This window comes from Schistocerca serialis, chromosome 1 (assembly GCF_023864345.2).
Source record: "Schistocerca serialis cubense isolate TAMUIC-IGC-003099 chromosome 1, iqSchSeri2.2, whole genome shotgun sequence".
In the NCBI taxonomy this organism is placed as follows: Eukaryota; Metazoa; Arthropoda; class Insecta; order Orthoptera; family Acrididae; genus Schistocerca; species Schistocerca serialis.
Genome location: NC_064638.1, coordinates 255,228,705 through 255,253,410, shown reverse-complemented (window position 1 = coordinate 255,253,410; position 24,706 = coordinate 255,228,705). Strand labels below are relative to the sequence as shown.

At 41.8% G+C, this 24,706-nt stretch overlaps 1 pseudogene; it reads left to right on the top strand.

Annotated features, from left to right (window-relative positions):
• The first annotated feature begins 9,062 nt into the window (after window positions 1–9,062).
• LOC126425106 (5S ribosomal RNA) lies at window positions 9,063–9,180 on the top strand (annotated as a pseudogene).
• Window positions 9,181–24,706: the final 15,526 nt, after the last annotated feature.

Genomic DNA, 24,706 nt, shown 5'->3' with positions numbered 1-24,706 from the left:
GAACACGGTATAGCAGTAAATCCTGAGAATGTAATAAGGATTGATGAAAGATGTTTCAAAGTGCACCATGCACGATCCGTCACGTCGACAGACGAAAAGTGCCTTGGAACTATGAGTGTGCCAACTGGTAAGGGAGGGTGGCTAATTATTGTTCAAAATGGTTCAAATGGCTCTGAGCACTATGGGACTCAATTGCTGAGGTCATTAGTCCCCTAGAACTTAGAACTAGTTAAACCTAACTAACCTAAGGACATCACAAACATCCATGCCCGAGGCAGGATTCGAACCTGCGACCGTAGCGGTCTTGCGGTTCCAGACTGCAGCGCCTTTAACCGCACGGCCACTTCGGCCGGCTGCTAATTATTGTTCATGCTGGTTCTATGAAGTGCTTTGAGCCCGGTGTTATGACGATGTCGGACTCAAAAAAATTGTCGATTACAACGAGGAAATGAATGCAGATACATGTAAAGATTGGTTCTTTGGGCCTACTCAGTTGCTACTGAACATCAGTTCTGATAGTGTTTGTGTAATGGACAACGTGTCATACCATTCTCTACAATGAAATACGCACCAACGGCTTCTGGAAGGAGGGACGGCCCAGTCAACTGATTCGAAGATGATAAAGCAGGCGTCGAACAGAATATGTGAAAAGTGGAACTTCTGGAATTAGTGAAACGATACAAGCCATAGAAGACGCAGTATGTAATTGATACGGTAGCAGAGAACCATGGCCACAAATTTATACGTCTTCCACCGTATCACTGGCATTACAGTGTCGTTGAACTTGTCTGGGCTCAAAAACTTCACGTTGCGAAACACAGAGTCTGGAAATGAGGCTGTCTCACGAATAATGCCAGAAAACTGGAAGAAAGTGGTGATCATGTGTGGAAAGAGACTAAAAGATCGAATATAGGGGAAGGTTTAAGAGATGAATCCATACAATATTTTTTAGGTTATCTATCAGACGATGGGGACAGCAGAAGCGGAGATACCGAAACCTGTGTGGTCGTGACGAGAGATGATCAGTGAGATGACGACGTTCTTGGGGTTTCTGTTCTCCCACACGAAAAATAAAGTTAAAATCTTCATTCGATATTTTACACATAACATTTGTGCATTTTGTTGTACCTTGTTAATCTCGAAAATATATTTTGTGTATGTTTCTGTAAGTAGGCAAACAGTACGAGCACATTAGATAAAACATCTGATCAAGGAACACATCGTTCAGTGGACTACTGCCAACAAGAATGCATCAATGAATCGTGCGGCGTTGTTTGACTCTGCAGTCCTGGCTGCCGCGGGGTCGATGGGTGCAAAGGTTGGGAGGTGATTGTGTGCACACCAGTTCTCAAATGGTTCAAATGGCTCTGTGCACTATGGGACTTACCATCTGACGTCATCAGCCCCCTAGAACTTAGAACTACTTAAACCTAACTAACCTAAAGACATCACACACATCCATGCCCGAGGCAGGATTCGAACCTGCGACCGTAGCGGTCGCGCGGTTCCAGACTGAAGCGGCTAGAACCGCTCGGCCACACCGGCCGGCGCACACCCGTCCTCCTAACAGTCACTAGACAACCTCACTTACATGTCGAATACCGCGTTATCAGCCGTCAGAATTCTTCTCTCGCCGTACAGAGTGTAACTACTTTAAATGTTGAGGGCAAAATGGTGTAAGTTTTTATGGCTAAGTAACGTACTCACACAGTAGGCCAAATAAAAGAAAGAAACAAGAAAAAGACTCTTCGAACGTACTCCGCTAGCTAGACCGACCGTCGCACGCAACAATACCCCAGTCCCTTGTCAGCGGTGCGGCAGCCTAGAGACGACTTGTGGCGGGGAAAAAAGAAAGGGTACACCGGGCCGATTGAGCGTGAGCGTACGCGGTACGCTTATACTGTAACAAGTCTGTAGTAGGTACGAAGATGGAGGATGCTAGCAACTGCAACTGGCCATCTTTTGTGAATTTTAAGCGACTGTTACCGACAGCGAACAAACGTTTAAGAGCAGTATAATATTCAGGATGGAAACTGAATAACAACCACGTCTAAATACGTGATATAGGATCACTATATTTAAGTACGTGGGGCGTTCAATAAGTAATGCAACAATTTTTTTCTCGGCCAAATACGGTTTAAAAAAATTCAGAATTTGTTGTGGGACATTGTAAAATATTCTCGCTACAGCCGATGCAGTTTCATGAAGTTCCGATAGATGGCGCCGCTGTACGTTGCCTTCAAAATTGCGTGTGTAACGGAGGTGCGTTCTAAGCAGAGAAAAAAAATGGTTCAAACGGCTCTGAGCACTATGGGAATTTACATCTGAGGTCATCAGTCCCCTAGAAAGTAGAACTACTTAAACCTAACTAACGTAAGGACATCACACAACACCCAGCCATCACGAGGCAGGGAAAATCCCTGACCCCGCCGGGAATCGAACCCGGGAACCCGGGCGCGGGAAGCGAGAACGCTACCGCACGACCATGAGCTGAAGACTCTAAGCAGAGAGCTGTCATCGAGTTTCTTTTGGCGAAAAATCAGAGAATCGCAGACATACACTGGCGCTTGTAGAATGTCTACGGAGACCTCGCAGTGAACAAAAGCATGGTGAGTCATTGGGCGACGTGTCTGTAACCATCGCAAAAACGTCGTGCAAACCTGTCCGATCTCCTGCGTGCCGTCCGCCACAGCTGTGACTTCTGCAATGGTGGCACGTGTGGATACTCCACTCAAGGTGATCGACGAATCACAAACTGTGCAACTGGACGACTCTGTTGGTAGTGCTGATATACGGCGCCGAACCCAGCGGACGCACACCTTTCAGTACCCAGACTGGTGGAAGAGTATAACAGAAGACCATAAGGAACAACGAAGGACTGACTGTGCGGACTTGTATTCGCGCTTTACGAAGCTGATTGTCACTCTCTTTTGTCGAACACCATCACAGCTGATGAAACATGGGATCATGGCTTCGAACCGGAAACAAAACGGTAATCCATGGAATGGCACCAAACTTCCCCTCCTCCGAACAACAAAACCGCATCCTCAGCCAGTACAGTCATGATGACCGCTTTCTGGGACTCCTAAGGGGTTATTCTGTTTGATGTCCTCCCTCATGGTGCAACGATCAACTCCAAAGGGTATTGTAATACCCTCAGGTAAATAAAGAAATAACTTCATCGTGTTTGTCGCCACAATAATGCTAACGAACTTCTCCAAAACAACGCAAGGTCTGACACAAATTTGCGCATCCGAGAGGACCTCCCAAAACTTCTTTGTACTCTTCATTATCATCCAATCTACAGCCCGGATATCGCACCTTCCGATTTCCATCTGTTTGGCTCAATGAGGGATGCACTCTGCGGGAAGCAGTATCTGGAGGATGGGGAGGTCGTTGATGCAGCGAAACGTTGGCTCCGACGTCGACCAGTAGAGTGGTACCATGCGGGCAACAGGACCTCCCACTAAAGAGGCGTAAGGCAGACACATTGAATTGAGATTATGTTGAGATACAACGTTTTGTAGCCAAAAGAGTCAGGAACAATATGGTGTATTGGAATCCTGAATTGAACCAACCTGCTTCAAGAAAGAAAATGTTGCAATACATATTGAACGTTCTTCGTGTGGGGGCTTGGTTTTTGCTCGGAAAAATAAATGATGGCGTACAATGAAGGCTTTCACGACCGGATGTTTCAGCTGCCGAGAATTCTTCCGGGTTGTATGGTCGTGGTCCATGGAATTCTTCCATCCCTGACGTTTCGTCCAAAGCTACATTGGACATCTTCGCAAGACTCTGCACAACCAGGAGCACCTCCGAAGATGTCAGACGTAGCTTTGGACGAAACGTCAGGGATGGAAGACTTCCATGGATCACGGCCATACAACCCGGAAGAATTCTCGGCAGCTGAAATGATGGAGTCCCACGAAATTGCATATGTGATGCTGTTACCCTCAATCAAGTTGCAGCCATCATCGTGTCCACTTCCGCAACTCCTCATATCTGAGTACATACTATTGCGGCCAGTAAGACATTAAAGGCACTAAAACAGTTTACAAAACTGAAGTTGGGTAGTCTCTAACATTCAGCACTGAAGAAATACCGACTGCCATATAAGAAATAAAAGCAGGGAAAGCTCCGTGCTCTGATGGCGTTCACACAGAATTCTTTTCACACTGTGGCAGGTACGTGAAAAGGTATTTAGCTGAGTTATTCAGAAGCACTCAGCATACTAGCAACGTGCCATATTAAATGAAACTAGCAAGAATAATAGGCTTGCTGAAACCAGTAAAATCAAGCTACAAGCCGGAAAATCATTGACGCATAGCTTTACTTAGTAAGCTATGTAAGCTCCTGGAAATAGTAGTGTACAACAGAATACGGCACAAGATCTTTGAAAATACACCGGCTGAAAATGCAGGGTTCAGACATAACTGCACCTGAACTGATCAAGTCCTTCCCGTAACGGTCTTCGTTGAAGATGCCTTTCAAAATAAAGAGAAGTCATCAGTCGTACTCACTGATCTGACAGCTCCATATTGTACAGTCTGGAGCCAAGATGTATTGAAACTTTGCAGTCATCCAAAGCCTAAAACGTGGCAATCTCATCAATGAAATGCTCAGTAACCGATGGTTCAAAGTACTAACAAGCAACAAGATGAGTTCACAGAAAAAACTAAGCAATGAGCTGCCAAAATAATCTGTTCTGGGTCCTCTTCTGCTCAGTTTGTACATATCAGATGTTCCTGGAGTCACATCAAGAAAGTTTAAATATACTGGAGACTGGGCACTCGCTATGAGGCATAGAGATCTTGAAGTTGCCGGTCTTTGTTGACCAATGATTTGTTAATCACTGGTGCATATTTCTGCAAATGGAGGCTGCAGCTATGTATCACTGAGACTTAAGTCTCAATGGTTCATCTAAACAACCAGTTAGAAACCAAAGAGCTCACGGTCTACTTTGAAGAAAGGCTATTCAGACGAACACGAAATATCTATCGGTCACACTTGATAGAACGCTCAGTTACCAACAACTTGCGTAAAGAATAAAGTCTAAATCAAAGCCCGAAATATCATCCTCCAGAAACTCTGTGGCACATGGGGATCCTCTGTATTGACTCTCCACACGCCAGCTCTTGGATTGATTTACTCTTTTGCGGAATATTGTTTCCCAGTTTAGACGAACAGTACTCAGATCAGACTCGTTGACACAAAGCTCAACTACGCCATGTGTCCTACAGCTGGTACTATTAGACCTACGCCTACTTTCTACTAGTCATACTTAGCCACGCAGCGTCTTACCTCAGCTATGGCAAACACCATTTACAAGAGTAGCAAAAACTGCAGGAAACTCACTACCCCCCTGTTCATGCTGACATTCCAAACATCAGCAAAGCAAATCTTCGATCTCTTCGCCCACTCTGCAAACTACAGGGATGTTAACTGGCAACAGCTTTAATAATAATGACAACTGGAGACACATAGACGACAGATTAATGCTACGACGAAACACCTTCATAGCGTATGAATGTCGACCAAGCCACGGGGCTTTTAATTGCTATCCAAGATCTGGTCGGCTCTTAATGAGAATAAACAATTGAGGGTTTAACGACTGCTGCACAAGTAGAAGAAACTAACTTCTCCAATTTGTGACTGTGGAAGTGAAAAGCAGTCTGTTCACCAAGCAGTTCAAAAATGTCCTGTCATGGCTTTCCCTGGTGTTCCAACTGTGTTCCTGGCGATGACAGAAGCCGGTCGTTGTGGCCGAACGGTTCTAGACGCTCCAGTCCGGAACCGTGCTGCTGCTACGGTCACAGGTCCGAATCCTGCCTCAGGCATAGATTTGTGTGATGTCCTTAGGTTAGTTAGGTTTCAGTAGTTTTAAGTCTAGGGGACTGATGACCTCAGATGTTTAGTCCTATACTGCTTAGAGCCATTTGAACCATTTGAGCGATGACAGAGGGATTAATAGGCTATATTCGTGGATAGTAGTCTGTAATGAGAAATAATTGTAAACAGTACTTCCAGTGATGTAGCCATACGCTAAGTAAATAAAATAAACATATTTATTTCGGTTACTGATCAAGGACAGCATCGGGAATCGATAATAGATTGAGAACTTCGATGTTTTTGAGTAAAAGACTATGAACGTTACATCTTTGGTTGCATCTGTCTTTCATAGGCTTGGATAGTTACGTATACAATCCAAACTAAACGTGGCGTCTCACCACCGAATTCCCTCTATAGAGTCTTACCCCGAATCTCTGCACAATTAGTGCCATATTCGCGCTCTTGGTTATGCAGCTAGTAATTGGAGACGTGGAATGTAAGAGGGCTAGATTTACGTCGCGCATGGATAGAAGGATTTATGAACTTCGGATCCCTATTCAGCAATATGTACTTATATCTTTTAGATGTATTATTTTACTTCCATATTAAATATAAAGGTGTCTAAATAAAACTTTTTTACAGTATGTTAGTCACTAACAAACGCTACGCACTTACATTTTAGAATCATTTTTATGAGCAAAGTAAACAACATTAGTCAAGACATTAAACCCGTCACAATTTACTCTTGCCGGCTCCAGCCACTAGCAATGATGTCAGTATTCTCTCCATTGTAAAATGAAAGAAAAATAAATAAATGCGCCATTACCTACATACATCAAAAGAAGTTTTGCATCACCCCAGTTCAGACGTTGACTGTGGGTATTGTATCACAGACACAGTTCCTTTGACTGTTCAGAGATGTCAGTAAACCCGCCCAAAGATGTAAACAGCCATGCATGAGCAGCGCCTATTAGACGGACGGGGTCCGGCAGCCGATCAGTTCCACTCAGTCCACTAAGAAGGGTGTACATGGCTCTTGTTGTTTGCAGTTTAACCATGCCTAAAGGGTCAATACCGCGATTCGATTGCGTCCGCATTGTTACTTTGTGCCAGGAAGGGCTCTCACCAAAGGAAGTGTCCAGGAGTCTCGGGGTGAACCAAAGCGATGTTGTTCGGAGATGGCGGAGATACAGAGAGACAGGAACTGTCGATGACATGCCTCGCTCAGGCCGCCGTCGGGCTACTACTGCAATGGATGACCGCTACCTACGGATTATGGCTCGAAGTATCCCTGACTGCAACACCAGTATGTTGAATAATGCATTTCCTGCTGCCACAGGACAGCGTGTGACGACTTAAACTGGGCTCAATATGCTGCATGATGGCGAGGTCCATCTTTGGAACCACGACACCATACAGCGCGGTACAGATGGGCCTAACAACATGCCGAATGGACCGCTCAGGATTGGCAATACTTTCTCTTCACCGATAAGTGCCGCATATGCCTTCAACCAGACAATCGTCGGAGACGTGTTTGGAGGCAACCCGGTCAGGCTGAACGCATTAGACACACTGTCCAGCGAGTGCAGCAAGGTGAAGTTCCCTGCTGTTGTGGTGTGGCATTATGTGGGGCCGACGTACGCCGCTGGTGGTCATGGAAGGCGCCGTAACGGCTGCACGATACGTAAATGCCATTCTCCGACCGATAGTGCAAACCACATCGGCAGCATATTGGCGAGGCATTCTTCTTCATGGACGACAATTCGCGCCGCCATCATTCACATATTGTGAATGACTTCCTTCAGGATAACGACATCGCTCGACTAGAGTGGACGGGTGGCCAGCATGTTCTCCAGATATCAAACCTATCGAACATGCCTAGGATAGATTGAAATGGACGACGTGACCCACCCACCACTCTGTGGGATCTAGGCCGAATCGCCGTTGGGGAGTGGGACAATCTGGACCAACAGTACCTTGATGAACTTGTGGATAGTTTGCCACGACGAACACAGGCATGAATCAATGGAAGAGGACGTGCTACTGAGTGTCAGAGGTAGCGATGTGTACAGCAATCTGGACCACCACCTCTAAAGGTCTCGCTGTATGATGGTACAACATGCAATGAGTGGTTTTCATGAGCGATAAAAAGGGCGGAAATGATGTTTATGTTGATCTCTATTGCAGTTTTCTGTACAAGGTTCCACAACGAAGGTGATGCAAAACTTTTTTGATGTGTGTATTTAGACCGTGCGAAATCCTGCCACGTCTTGAAACCTTAACGCAAATTCTCAACATCGCTCAACTCGAACTTGTCCCCTAAATTATTGAACATGTGCCCTGGATCCGCAAACTGACTTAAACAGTAATAGTTTGGAGGTGGGACAACTTATGCAAGAGCAAGAAGGGGCTATCATGAGTCTACTCTGAAAGATTCAGGTTTGAAAACTGCATAAGGAAGTATCGCCGTATATTAAACGTTTCCTTACAAATTCAGCTTGTGTATGGCTAGTATGCTTGGAATCTGCAGTCTTCAGTGCACGAAAAATCTGATAATCTATGACCTTATGTGGCGCTGGGACTGAATTCCGGTGCCGCTGATTCTGCAACGGCATATCTCACAGAACAGCATCTCGCAGTGTTGTTTGTAGGGCTGCTGAAATTCTAATGTAAGAAAGAGAGTAGCAAAAGCGATGCATTGTTATGGTTATACATAATGGGCGAATATAATACTTCTTACCTATGGATTCTACATACCAAATTTATGTCGTCACGGAATAGATCTACAGAACAGTATTACAAAGCCGGTTACGTGATTTCCTAGAGAGAGAGAGAGAGAGAGAGAGAGAGAGAGAGAGAGAATAAATAATATATATGATCCACGGAGGGATGTACAAAAGTCAGATATTGCTTCCCAGTGCATAGCTGAAATCGATTTGGACACAACGAACACTAAGTTCTCGCACAAAATCAGTTATTTAATTTAACGTAACTTTAACGTTACGTAAAATTGCAGCTACGTAAATGAAACGCGAATACACGAAATAAGAAATGGTCTAAAAAAAATCTTTTGCAACAGCGTGTTGAATGCGCCCATCTCGAAACACACAAGGCAAGCGCCCATCTTCAACCGATTCAACGAAAGAGCTGCAGCCAGTATCCAGAGCATAAGCTGAAGCAAGGCTCTGTTCCACAGTGTACTGTCTAACTAAATTCTAACGACTAATCTGATTGCCAACGGTCTTGCCGCTGTGGTAGCACCGGTTCCCACCATATCACCGAAGTTAAGCGCAGTCGGGCTGGGCTAGCACTTAGATGGGTGACCATCCGGTCTGCCGAGCGCTGTTGGCAAGCGCGGTACCTCAGCCTTTGTGAGGCAAACTGAAGAGCTACTTGATTGAGAAGTAGCGACTCCAGTCTCGGAAACTGGCAAAACGGTCGGGAGAGCGGTGTGCTGACCACATGCCCCTCCATATCCGCATCCAGTGACACCTGTGGGTGAAGATGACACGGCGGACGGTCGGTTCCGTTGGGCCTTCATGACCTGTTCCGGCGGAGTTTAATCTCCTGATTGCCTGTCACAGGTCAAAGCTTAGCGAGCGACAAAGAGAGCCCACGCGGTGTTGTGTAAAAACACACCTCGCTGACAGACGAATCCCACAGCGGCAGTTTTTCATTGAGAAGACAAGTGACTCGCGTTTGGTATGCGGATGTGCGTAATCTGTATTACTAAGTTTGTTTCCCGGGGCACGGCGGCCCGATCCAGTTGCAAGCTGCCAATCTACCGGCTTCCGGGGGCAACAAAAATTGATTTTCAACATTTGATAAATTTACTGTCCGAATTTAAAATATCATAATCTACGTACTAAAAGGTGTTATGTTATGCAACAAGTTTAGCATAGTTACGGAAAGTAAGTGTCTAGAGCCAGTCTAACTCACGACACAGAAATACCAGGATTATATTCATCCAGTATTTGAAAATGAGAACAGCAAGCGAGTTCCAACGTATATAACAGATAACGTGAAACCCTTACGAAACTTATTTTCTCGCTGGCACCCCGCCCCGTCACCCCATCCCACATCATGATGAAAGAGAAAAGTTTATCGTTTAAAGCATTTTCGTTGTTCATGCAGCCTAACTTCAGCATCAAGCATGAGGGTTTAATTTATTACTTCTTTGCTAATAACTCTATTCGCAACAAATTTTCCAGGCAGTATCCAAACATACCACTGAATGCAGCTGCAAAATTACATCATTGCACGACACATAGTTCAGGATATATGACATCCTAAACAATGAGATGTTTGAAAAACTAGTTTTTGCTTAAAATGTAGTGCATTGTCACCCAGACTGTACTCTTCCAGATTGAGCCGCGTGGAGTGGCCGTGCGGTTTGAGGCGGCCCCTCCCGCCGGAGGTTCGAGTCCTCCCTCGGGCATGGGTGTGTGTGTGTAGTTCTTAGCATAAGTAAGTTTAAGTAGTGTATAAGTCTAGGGACCGATGACCTCAGCAGATAGGTCCCTTAGGAATTCACACACATTTGAACAATCTCAGATTGGGCAACTTACAACAAATATTAAACGTATAAAAATGCAGTAAATGAAGCAGGCAAAAAGGAATACAAACGTCTCAAAAATGATATCGACAGGAAGTGCAAAATGGCTAAGCAGGGATGGCTAGAGGACAAATGTAAGGATGTAGAGGCTTATCTCACTAGGGGTAAGATAGATACTGCCAACAGGAAAATTAAAGAGACCTTTGGAGATAAGAGAACCACTTGTATGAATATCAAGAGCTCAGATGGAAACCCAGTTCTAAGCAAAGAAGGGAAAGCAGAAAGGTGGAAGGAGTATATACAGGGTCTATACAAGGGTGATGTACTTGAGGACAATATTATGGAAATGGAAGAGGATGTAGATGAAGATGAAATGGGAGATACGATACTGCGTGAAGAGTTTGACAGAGCACTGAAAGACCTGAGTCGAAACAAGGGCCCGGGAGTAGACAACATTCCATTGGAACTACTGACGGCCTTGGGAGAGCCAGTCCTGACAAAACTCTACCATCTGGTGAGCAAGATGTATGAAACAGGCGAAATACCCTCAGACTTCAAGAAGAATATAATCATTCCAATCCCAAAGAAAGCAGGTGTTGACAGATGTGAAAATTACCGAACATTCAGTTTAATAAGCCACAGCTGCAAAATACTAACACGAATTCCTTACGGACGAATGGAAAAACTAGTAGAAGCCAACCTCGGGGAAGATCAGTTTGGATTCCGTAGAAACACTGGAACACGTGAGGCAATACTGACCTTACGACTTATCTTAGAAGAAAGATTAAGGAAAGGCAAACCTACGTTTCTAGCATTTGTAGACTTAGAGAAAGCGTTTGACAATGTTGACTGGAATACTCTCTTTCAAATTCTAAAGGTGGCAGGGGTAAAATACAGGAAGCGAAAGGCTATTTACAATTTGTACAGAAACCAGATGGCAGTTATAAGAGTCGAGGGACATGAAAGGGAAGCAGTGGTTGGGAAGGGAGTAAGACAGGGTTGTAGCCTCTCCCCGATGTTATTCAATCTGTATATTGAGCAAGCAGTAAAGGAAACAAAACAAAAATTCGGAGTAGGTATTAAAATCCATGGAGAAGAAATAAAAACTTTGAGGTTCGCCGATGACATTGTAATTCTGTCAGAGACAGCAAAGGACTTGGAAGAGCAGTTGAATGGAATGGACAGTGTCTTGAAAGGAGGATATAAGATGAACATCAACAAAAGCAAAACGAGGATAATGGAATGTAGTCGAATTAAGTCGGGTGATGCTGAGGGAATTAGATTAGGAAATGAGACACTTAAAGTAGTAAAGGAGTTTTGCTATTTGGGGAGCAAAATAACTGATGATGGTCGAAGTAGAGAGGATATAAAATGTAGACTGGCAATGGCAAGGAAAGCGTTTCTGAAGAAGAGAAATTTGTTAACACCGAGTATAGATTTAAGTGTCAGGAAGTCATTTCTGAAAGTATTTGTATGGAGTGTAGCCATGTCTGGAATTGAAACATGGACGATAAATAGTTTGGACAAGAAGAGAATAGAAGCTTTCGAAATGTGGTGCTACAGAAGAATGCTGAAGATTAGATGGGTAGATCACATAACTAATGAGGAAGTATTGAATAGGATTAGGGAGAAGAGAAGTTTGTGGCACAACTTGACCAGAAGAAGGGATCGGTTGGTAGGACATGTTCTGAGGCATCAAGGGATCACCAATTTAGTATTGGAGGGCAGCATGGAGGGTGAAAATCGTAGAGGGAGACCAAGAGATGCATACACTAAGCAGATTCAGAAGGATGTAGGTTGCAGTAGGTACTGGGAGATGAAGAGGCTTGCACAGGATAGGGTAGCATGGAGAGCTGCATCAAACCAGTCTCAGGACTGAAGACCACAACAACAACAACAACAATTTCAAACCTCTTCTAAACTTTTCCTTGCGTATATTAACGTAAAATTTTCAGCAAATTAACTCATTTTTAAAGTAAGCAAAAGAATGAAGCTCTTATATACATGAGAGGTCCATTCTTTATAGAATAGGGGCCTTAGTGGTAGAAAATAAGGATGTGTATGAAATAGCTTTGTTCACGTGTATACACTACAACGGACCAAATGACCAGTACGCACCCACTTTTGTTTTCACTACGTGTGAAAAATAAGGTAAGCACTGTTCCAGATTTTTAAATCGCCTTAATTATCAGCAAGCATAATTGACATTTGCGTGTCATACCTTGCGCTAACTAACGCAAACGGTCTAGACACTGATTACAAATTATTATAACTCCATGAGCAGTAAAATACGTAGTACAAAAAGCTTTAAGAGTGTAAAACTGTGGATACAACGAAACTTTGGAATTACCGGCATAGGTCTGCCCCATACAAAAAACATCGCGGCACGCCTTATAGGATAATCTAAACTACGTTGTCCTTAGAGGTGGAAGATGCAAACCCAATTCTGTGACATTAGCTACGAGAGAAGCAACAGTGGCATATCTGAATTACTTAAGACTTTAAAGCTTGCGTAAAAATTTCATAAAAGTGATCTGAAATATGGCAGACAAATGCAATACAAAGATATTCTCTGCCTGAACTATAACTTTGTGAAAGAAACGTAAAACAATACCGCAAAAACACCATTAATTGTTAGTGAGCAAGATTGCTATTCATCTCAATGCAAAAGAATACCTGACAGACTTTGATTGATTGTTTCGCTGACCGTCCCACGACCTTTGGTGCGAGAGATTTTCGGGTTAACATTTCTAACAATCTGAAGCAAATAATACCTAACGACTACACTACCGTGCAAGTTCATAACAGTACACAACAGATCGCAGTGGAATGAAACATGTTAAAAAGCTCTAGCGCCCGTTTGTAAAACATAAAAACGTGGTTTCAGAAAGTAAAAAAAAAAGTCTAATGTAGATACACTTCAGACGTTCGAAAACAGACGCAATTTCATGTCAATGCTCTATTATATCCGGTGCTTTAAACTTACTTCAGAATTATACGAGCATGACCATAAACAGTCATTATTTTCAATTTAAAACTTTTAATAGTTAATTTGTCCCCGAAAAAAAAATGCCAGGGCCGCTGAGAGGGTCTATGCTTAAGCTGAATGTGCGATATGCGTAAACCGTTTCTGATATGGCAATGTTAACTTCCTCACAGCTGTTTTGTTTTGCTACATGTTAAGCGAACAAGAAAATGTTTTCTGCGGTCATGCAAATATACACATATGCTCGCTTGGAACAAGGTTTCTTGAAGTTTTTACCATCGTGGAATATGTATATCTGAGAATAGAGGTAGTATACATATCCTAGTATGTTTTGAACAGTGGAAGTACTCACCTCAGTGAACTGTGAGTCGTTCTGGAAAGCTTGCTGCGACAGTCCGTTACATTTTCCAAAACACATGATTAAGTGCGCTGCAGTGTTCAGCCAGTCTGCTGTAGTCACGTGCTACATGGTATGCCTAATTAAAATAGGTTTTCGCGTCTTCCAGAGTTTCAGCACCAGTTTTTTTATATGTCTCGTGCGTATAGCCCTATATAACGAGAAAATACTTCTATTGTTCTGTTTTTCAAGGAACTTCGCATAACCAAAGATACAACCAAAGATTCAATAAAGATGCAACCTTAAAGCAAGAATATCTATGGAGTGAGCACAACTCACTGGCATGTGAAAACACAGCAAGCGGAAATAGTCAAGTGACGCTGCTATGACACTCTTTGCGTACTGTACTGCGTAAGACATAAACTTTAGTATTCCACGTATTTGATTTGTTTGTACACATGTATTTACCAGTTAGAGCAATCGTGCTGAATTTTTTCCGCCGCGGATCAAATTCTAATTTCGTCAAAAGCAGAAAAGGTATGGTTTATAGGTGAGTACCACAAAGGTCTTAACTATAGTTGTTACACCAATACGAGGGGCTTTGCGTGTTGATTAATATTGAGACAGTGCAATTAAGGAATCAAAACGTGGGCTGAATTTCTGTGATTGTATGCCAATATATTTACGAGACAAGGGCTTGATAAATTCTATAGTACGCAAGTGAGCTACAAGTCAGTTTCTTGAGTATATTATACATTTCGAACAATTTTTACCGACAGATAATTTTTTTTTCTACAATCTGAGTCTTTACCTTCGTATTATACATATCTCTAAACCCCTGTGAATATTTTAAAGTAGTCACGATAGGAAGCTTTAGTACTGGTACCAATTACACGGAAAATGAATATGTGTTTTAGTTTTCCAACGTACGAAGCCTATAAAAAAATACTAAACAAATAAAAAGCGGAAGTCTTTCGTCGCTAAGATATCTCAAAAGGCAACAATTGGTAATTTGCTGCACGACATAACGGCAAATTCGATATTCTTCGAGACACCTTCGGTTTGGCTATGCCACGCGGTTTGAGGCGCCATGTTCACGGATTGCTCGGCTCCTCCCGTCCTAGGTTCGAGTCCTCCCTCGGGCATGGTTGTGTGTGTTGTTCTTAGCCTAAGTTAGGTTAAGTGGTGGTGTGTATGTCTTAGGAATTCACACACATTTGAACATTTTGAACTATTTCGTACTAGAAATCAATATTGCCACTGTATAATTTATATGAATATAGACGCAACAGTACGATAAAGCTCAGTACAAAACCGAAAATAGCGACGACTCTCCCCTCTTTTCTTCTAACCATAACCGTAATGGGATCTCAACTGTGACACTTGTCGCAAAGAAGTAAAATGCCCTAAAGGCTGTAAGCCATTTTCATTACAGATATCTAATGCAGATTTCCTATGAGAAGCGTGTACAAAATGTATGATACATTTGAGCCGATCTACAAGACACTTAGCTGAACAATAGTCACCTGTCTGTCGTAGAGACATATTCCTACTATAAGGAAGTAACATTACCGGTACTCTGATCCTCCAAAGAAAATTCTCAGTACATAATAGATTGGCGAAAGGTAGTAAGGGAATTATTTAAAAGCGCCATGCTGTATCAGAATAAGTACTAAATACTCAACATGGAAACGCTGAGCCCGAAGCAACTGTATTTCATTCAGTGGCAGCGTCATCTGAAGTTTACAGCGTCACACTGGATTATTATATAGTAAGTGGTTACCCGTCCTTTTTACGAACTGGAAAGTAAATTTTAGGGTATTGGCGTCTTAGAGCGTTCATTTTTAATCGTTACTGTTGAAAACTACACATATATACAAACGGCAAGAGGAGTTCCGGTAGCATACCCTGATCTGAAATCTACAGTTAGTAAAGGTCTTAATAAGAGTAGTCCTGAAAACATCGACTATTTCAACAAGTATCATTCGTGCGGAAAATATTGTGCTTTCGGAAAGTTTATTTTTTATAATACTATAAATTGTTCGTACCAAGGACGTGGAAATGAACATATTTGTTAATATGAAGTAATATCTAAAAGCTCATGTTTATCGTTAATTCGATTTATTTTCAAACGTCTAGTGAATATCGCTTCGAAAATCTTGTTCACTGTCTTACAAGGAGTTAATTTAAAGAAACAAAGGAAAACTGAACTTTTCTGCGCCCGATTAGCTTCGAAATCTTCAGTATGCCAGGAAACGTGAGAATGGACGAAAGATTCGGCCGATAATCGTCAAAATAGTTGTAAATTGATGTAAAGGGGGAGTATCTTGAAATGATTAAATATTTCACAACGGTAATAGGCACTTATAGGACCTAGGCACAATCTTCTTTTTTTTCTTTTTTTGTGCCTTTGTCCCGCGTTGGTGCAGGGTGGGCATGGTTATTAACGAATTTACGCTGGTTAGTTTAAGCTGTGGCCGGATGCCCTTCCTGTCACCATCCCGCAGTCAACTGTTTGAGTATAATGTTAGTGATGTGAAAGTGAGCGAAAGTTTTCAAGATTTTTGCGAATCGCGCAGATGAGGCAGGACTTGGGGAACTGCCCGACATTCAACTAGTCGTACCTGGGAAAGGGCCTAAAAACCATTTCCAGGCCGACCAGCACATAGATCCTTTTCGCTTAACTGCCCCGCGGATCGATAAGGGGCCGGCGATCCCCCTCTCCTGCGACTGCTATACAAGGTGGTTTATCGATCTTTTGTATTCGTTCGAATCTTGTAACATTTCAACGCAGTTGATTCAGTAGTTTATGCATGGTTTTGTGGGATATGGACAGATACACAGACGTTATCTCAGTTTTATATACACTAATAATCCAAAATATTCCGACCGTCTGCTTAATAACGTTTTGATACAACTTTGAATCCAAAACAGTAGCAATTCTGCGTGATATGAATCAGGCAAGAGCTTGGCAGTTTTCCGGCGGTACCTGGCACCAGATGTTTACATTCAATTCACGCACTGCTGACCTATGTTTCGTGAGCGTGGAACTGGAACCCAGTAGCGTCCCAGATGTGTTGCATTAGGTTCAGATCAGGCGTATTTCACGTCCAAGACATCAGAGTGAGATCACTTTCATGTTCCTCAACCACCGTGGCATGATTTTAGTCTTCTGATACAGGCAATTATTCAGTTCTGGAAGATGACTTAGCCGTTACGAAAATATCAATGATGAAGGAATGCAGGTGGACCAGGAAAGTGTTCACGTCGTCCACAGTTGTCGTGGTGCCTTAGATTACTACCACAGGTCGCATGGAAGCCTAGGTGAATGCTCCACACAATAATACTTCCCTCACCAGTCTACGCACGTGGCGCAGTGCATGATTGAAACAGTATTTGTCCTGGACTCGGACACTACCACTGACCCGATGTAACAGGAAATGTGATTCTTCTGACCAGACGACACGCTTCCGTGATCCATTGTTCTGTGACGTTATCATGTGAGAATTGCAATCGTTACGGACGATGTGTTGGGTAAACACGGAAATTCGTAGCGGTGCTCTGCTGCAAAGCTCTACGTTCAACAGTACGCACTGAACAGTGTGCTCCGAAACATTTCTGCCTGTACCCCGCCGTCGGATTTACCACAGATCGCTCTACCTCCATGTTCTGTAAAGAGGCGTGGATGTCCAACACCTTGTCACTTAAACGTGGATTCACCGTATTCAGTCAGTTTTCATAGATGCTCACAAGAGCAGCACACGAACAGCCGGTCAGCTTCTTCGTATCTGAGATGCTCTTTCCCAAACGCCGGGTCATAACAATCTGTCCTCCGTCAGAGTCACTTATGTCAGTGGATTTCCCCATTTGCGGCTCCTGTGGATGCTAGAGTAATTCACCATTCGCCCTGCTCACCTTATACTCGCTGACGAAAACCAATCGCAACACTAAGAATAGAGTAATGAAATTTCGGGAATACATTTGTCTAGGCGACGTATTTATGTGGTTAACGTCACAAGACAACCGGTTAATGCATGCGCAAGCACAACCGCTGCCGATGTGGAATGCTGGTACATTAAAAACCGGTGTAATCGCAAAAATGTTGAATACAAGCATGCAAACGTGCATACATTGTGTTGTACGGGAATGGAATTTCACTTGCGGGATGTAGTTCCATGCCTGCTTACTTGGCCGATCAATACAGAGATGGTTAATACCATTTGTGGATGACGCTGGAGTTGTCGTTCGATAATGTCACATATGTGTTCGATTGGAGACAGATCTGGTGATCGAGCAGGCCAAGGCAACGTGTCGGCACCCTGTAGAGCACGTTGGGTCACAACGGTAGTGTGTGGGCGAGGGTTATCCAGTTGGAAAACACCCTCTGGAATGGTGTTCATGAATGGCAGCGTAACAGATGGAATCGCCAGATTGTGGTACATACTTGTAGTCAGTGTGCATGGGCTAACCATGAGAGTGCTTCTGCATCCCAGACCATACCTCCAGATGCAGGTCCAGTGTGTCTAGGCTGCAGACAGATTGGTTGCAGGCGCTCACCTGGCCTCCTTCCAACCAGCACACGACCATCACTTGCACCGAGGCAGAACCAGCTTTCATCAGAAATACATACCGGATGTAATATTGTTAAGCCTTCAGCGGTGGCCGAGCGGTTGTAGGCGCTACAGTTTGGAACCGCGTGACCGCTACGGCCGCAGGCTCGAATCCTGCCTCGGCCATGGATGTGTGTGATGTCCTTAGGTTAGTTAGGTTTAAGTACTTCTAAGTTCTAGGGGATTGATGACTCAGATGTTGAGTCCCATAGTGCTCAGATCCATTTGAACCATCTTTAATATTGTTAAATACAAATAAATAATAACCATTGGTTATTTATTAGACAAAATAAAAACTTTATGTCACTCGGAAAATTTGTTGTGGCTGTAGACACCGTTCCAACTAAAATAAATTAAATTCTTAACAGGACTACGAATGCTACAGTTTATGTAAGTATGAAGATCATCGGTCTTTTCCTAAGGTCAAAGCGAACTCTATTCATCACCCTCACACCGAGCTTAACAGAGTCAAATCATCCATACACAGACCACATACTTAATTATGTAGTAAATATAGCGTTGTGGTCTGATTGTGCATAGCTGCAGTCAGAATGTTGTGCTCCGGTTCTGATTAATTGGTACGATTCGGTTCGAGCTTTGTCTACCAAACGAAACACCCAATTTCTGTTTAACGGAAGTTACTCCTTCAATTGTATATATGACGTCTTGTTGGTCGCTATAGGTGCTTCACTATCTCTGCGTCACCGCTACAATCGATCAAGGGAACCACACTGTAGTTACTCGAAACACCTCTGGAATCAGCAGAAACCACTACGAAAAGGTCGTACGCCTAGGCAACTGCGATGTTATTGAAGCCTTCCCCGCCCATGAGTGTAAGTAATGGTTCCAATGTCCCGAAACGTCGGTCTTCAGATCGATCGCTGGATGCCGTCCGCTGGAAATATGCTTGATGATCTGCGAGTGCCAGAAGAGAAATCCATTTTTTTCCTTTCATCCACTTATGCTCATGTCTTACGACGCACCACATTAATCCTTTTGGCGGTTCTTGCTTGCTGTATGGTCAAATAGCCGTTGCGGGTGATCATTCAACATAAGTAGTTCTGATCAGACGAACCGTCGTTGCCAATGCCTCGCAAATAAGGAGACCGACGATTGGGTTTCGTGGCTTGTTATGAGAGATTTCCTCTTCAGCATTTTTGTAAGTTGTAAGTAATAAAGAACAGAAGTCTGACAAATTAAAATAAATTTTATGAAAAGACTGAAAAAAGGAAATTAGGACTGATTTAGTAGGGGAGGATTCCCGCCATTGTTTGCAGCTTTGGGTTGGGTCCTCAACGGAAGTTCGAGCGAGTCAGCCCTGACCGGCAATCACCATACCTCGCGATTCACCCTGTTTCCAAAATCATAGAGTTTCCACACGAAGAGTCGTGTCCAAGTATTCTTACTCCCTCCTGTCAATGTTAGTGATTAATGATACTGTCCAGCCTAATTAGTGTCGGCCGGGGTGGCCGAGCGGTTCTAGGCGCTACAGTCTGGAAGCGCGCGACCGCTACGGTCGCAGGTTCGAATACTGCCTCGGGCATGGATGTTTGTGGTGTCCTTAGATTAGTGAGGTTTAAGCAGTTCTAAGTTCTAGGGGACTGATGACCTCAGATGTTAAGTCCCATAGTGCTCAGAGCCATTTGAACCATTTCTAATTAGTGTCTTCGATCAACATTAATTCTTATTTAGTACAAACACTTTTAACTTCACAGCAACAAGTGATTTTACCTATTAAAACCGTAGCGACTTCAGAAGGTAGGTTACAAATGTCCTTCCACTTCAAGACCATTGTGGGAAAATTGTCAAAGGAGAGAGCATGTTCTGCGTTTCCTGCGGAACAGTTCCGCTGCGTGAAGATGACTGGTACATCACAGCGTGTTGTTGAAATGGTACGGAGACTGGATACATGTTCCAAAGCTGAAGTGCGTGGGACAATAAGATTCTTGTGGGCGAAATAACTAGATCCCATGCGAAATTCAGGCGGTCGCCTTCAGCCACAATGCAAGGGTACCAACTATTTGACCAGGGCTGCATAGACGTGAGTGTTGCTGATCGGGAGCTGTAGATCTTGCACCAAGCGAGATCCAGCTTTTGGGAAATCTGAAAGAACCTCTTGGAGGACGTTCGCATAGTGGTTCTCGAATGGCTCCGTGACCAAAGTGCAGATTTCTACCGCCGAGGAACTGTACGATTGGTAGAACCGTTCTTTGCAGCGACTTGGTGACTATGTTGAAAAATAGTGTCGTGTGTCTGTGTCATTTTGAAGAGTAGTGCAGCATTCAATAAAAGTTACTTGCATGCCATAATAATACATAAATTACTTTTTGAAGTCCTCTCGTATTTAAGTGCCACGCCTTGGCTACAGCCGAAATGCCTCATTCTCAGTCGTGTAACCTCCCCACCGTAATTTTAAAAGAAAGAAAAGACAATACTTAATAGAAATGGGAGCCAAGTGTAACCTCCTCACCGTAATTTAAAAGAAAACGAAAATACTTAATACAAATGGGAGCCGAGTGTAACCTCCCCACAATAATTTTGAAAAAGTATGGACAATATTATTTAAGAATGCTAATGGACATTGCGCTAATTGTAACCTCGCCCACAATGAAATGTACTGACAATGGCAACAAAAATGTGAAATTCGCAATCTGACTCAAATATAAATTCCTCACAAAAAATTAAAGTCTGTTCAGTGATAAGAAAATTCAATTAAACCGAAATATCGGTCTTTGGCCCTGTGTAAAACAATCAGAATTAAAGTCTTACCTCAGAATAACTGGATGTCAAATTTCTGCTCTTATTTCTGCGCACGGCTTGGAGGAACTGCATTGCAAATAATAATATTCCTTTTTTCTGTGAATTTACTGAAATTTTTCTTCAAAAGAAGTGGAATGAAATGGGAAGTGCAACGAAATCTTTAGTTCAATAAAAAAATAAAATTTTGAAAAAATGCTTTAAAAAATAAAAATTATTATTGGGGAACTTGTTGGAGATTGATTACAATAAATAAGTTTTACATTGTCTAATGATTATATTAATTAACAGTATACCTCATTCAGCATCTTGACCAGTGTTGCCGACCGCCTACATCACACAACCGCACTGGGCTGCTACTACTGACCGACCGCTCTGCATGACGACTACTGACTGAGTACTGCCCTCAACTAGACAGAGCTACAGACTCGCAACGACTACTGACAGACTGAGAACCGCTCGCAACCCTCGCGCGGTCAAGCGCATACTCTCTGGTCACAGATGCTACAATGCCTCGCCATCGCTGCTATGTTACATACGTGTTTCATAACCCTCCACTGGGGGGGCAAAAATTTGGCAGCGATGGTGAGTCATTTGGACTTGCCAAGCGCGGCAAAATTTTTCTTTAATTAACAAAATTCTACAACTTACAGAATATTTAAATGTTGTGCACACGCACTAAGTACAAAATATATCAGACAAAGACAAAATGTGAATACAAAACATAGTAGCAAATCAGAAAAATGTATATACAAAGTATTTGACAGATAACAAAGTGCACAGGCACTGAAAATATTCTTTAGCATATTCAGAACAAATAAACAGACTGGCAAAAATATTATGTTGACAAGTGACATAAGTGTACTCGCACTGGAGTTCAGCAAATAAAAAATGTATATACAATATAAAAGACAAGAGTGTACATATACTGTACTTCAGAACAAATCGAAAAATGTCTTTAGCATTTTCGCAATAAATAAACATAATGGCAAGAAAATCATGTCCAAAGTGCACATGCACTGAAAAATGTCTTTAGCATTTTCACAACAAATAAACATAATGGCAAACATCATGTCGACCAGTGACATAAGTGTACTCGCACTGGAGTTCAGCGAATCGAAAAAAATGTATAACCTACGAACAGAAATGATGTTACCAAAAAATTTTTTTCTTTATGTGACAAGAATCAGGATAGGAAAGGGAAGGAGTGCATCATGGTTGTAGCACTTTAGATTGCACACAGCTGCTCTGAAAGTCCATATCTTTCCACAGAAGTACAACACCAAGTGACACAACTTGAAGTTCTTTTCCCATCAGAATTTATCAGTGTAGCCAAGACACTGAACTGTCGTAGTAATGTTCCATGTTTTCATTTTGGCAGTACATTAGGTACACCAAACAGTGGGACCATAATAACGTCTTCATTGCTCACGGTGGTGGACAGCATGTCGTGTCAACACCACGCTCTTACAAGGCACACCAACGTAGAATTAGTGCAAAACCAAAGATAGTGCTCCATGATCACTAGGATAAACAGGACAAATGGACATTGCAGTAATTCAGGGTAGTCAGCTTATGAGGTGAAGGACATCAAGTCACATAATATTGACAATTACAGACTTAACTAGTAGTTTGTGGCATTCATAGCCCAGTTATTGAACATTTCTGTACCAAGTATGTAGTATTACAGAAAAATGTTCATTAATTGTTTTACATAGGATCAGTAGCCTTCTTTTCCTAGTTACAAAATGTAGCATGAAATAATCGCATTCTTTTCAGTTACAGAGTATAATTAAGAATCATTAACCTTCTCCTAATTACAGTTAATTAATAATTTGTCATTCCAATAATAATCATTAGCCTTTTCCTAATTACAGTTAATTAATCATTTGTCATTCCAATAATAATCATTAGCCTTTTCCTAATTACAGTTAATTAATCATTTGTCGTTAATTAATCATTTGTCTAATTACAGTTAATTAATCATTTGTCGTTAATTAATCATTTGTCATTCCAATAGTAAGAATCATTAGTCTTCTCCTAATTACAAAGCATTATGAAACAGTCACATTAATTTCCAATAACAAAGTATGAACATTGAAAACAAGAGCTAATTAATGGCATAATTAATAACATAATTCGTTGATTGACATTAATTATTGGCACTCAGTGGCCAGCAAGTATTGAATAGAATAAAACATAGTTCATCGTTCAGTATTATTCAGATCATTACGAAGTCATTATTAAAATCAGTTAATTACAATCATAGCATTAATAATTGTGGGCATTATAAGTAGTCTCATTACAATAAACAGTGGCAGTTATTAGCTAGTGACAAAGCATTATTTTATATATATATATATTTTTTTTGTCTCATTAGGAAGTCATTACTCAAGTGACATACTATTCAGAGCTAATCAGTATTATTCAGAATTTTCTCAAACTGGTATCACTATTTGGGACTGTTAATACATTTTTTTTGTTAGCAATGCATTGCGTTGGGATCGTTAATTAATTGCTGAGGCATAACACTATTTGTTTTTGACCTATTGCTGCAAATGAGGATAGGTAACGTCATTCGTCATGAGTCAGCTGTAGCAAGGTTATGTAACAAGGCAGTATATGTGATCACATTTATAAGTGATAAACACAAATGGGTAAAAAATAAAAATGCAAGTACTAGAACAGGTATAATAACTAACAGGTTTAGTAAGTATCATGAAAAGCTTCTCCTGGAAAAAATACAAAAACGGATTATTGACCTGAAAGAAGAAACGCACACTATGCTGAAAAGTAGTGAACTTCGAATTAACAGGTAGTGAAATGTGTATAAATTGTGTTCCATAGCTGTCCTTTCCAAAACTTTCTGTCATCCTACTATGCAATGTAACACCTGCTGTCAAAGCAAACTGCAACAAAAACTTAAATAACTACATAGCATAAATACATAACTTCAACATTATCCTCATCTGTAAAGAAAAAACTTCATTATCAATCACTTCATTATCCACATTATCATAACTTCATTATTATCATCACCTGTAAAGAAAAACTTCATTATTCATAATACCATATCCTTCATCATTATTCATCAGTATTCATTATCATCTGCAAAAAATCACTTCATTACTCATTATACAACTATTCCTTATCTCTAGCATATTTCATCACTAAAACTAAGATGTGTAGTTCAGTCTGACAGCCTGCATCAATCACCTTGTATTCTGAAAGAAAAAATTAGCTAAGACTGCTATTCTGTGATGAGTATAGTATAGTCTTGTTAATGCTTGTTAATCCTGAAACCATTTACTCTTCCTCATAAAGTTATTGCATCTCCTTTCGTTTATCCCGTAGGTGAAATTCCCATTTCTGTTGAATTTATTTCTTACATGCATCATTTCTTTCTGAAATTGATGACAGAGATTAATGTCCTGCATTTAAATCATATACCCACTAAATAAGGACTGGTTTATGGTAACATAATTAACCATACAGCATAACATGACAGAAAACGTAATATGTCAAAGGCATTGACAGTGTTCAGAGGCAAAATGTACAGATAATATGACAATGCAGCAGCAAAAAAAAATGTAAAACAGTCACGATGTTGAGATGTCATAAGGCAAAAAAAA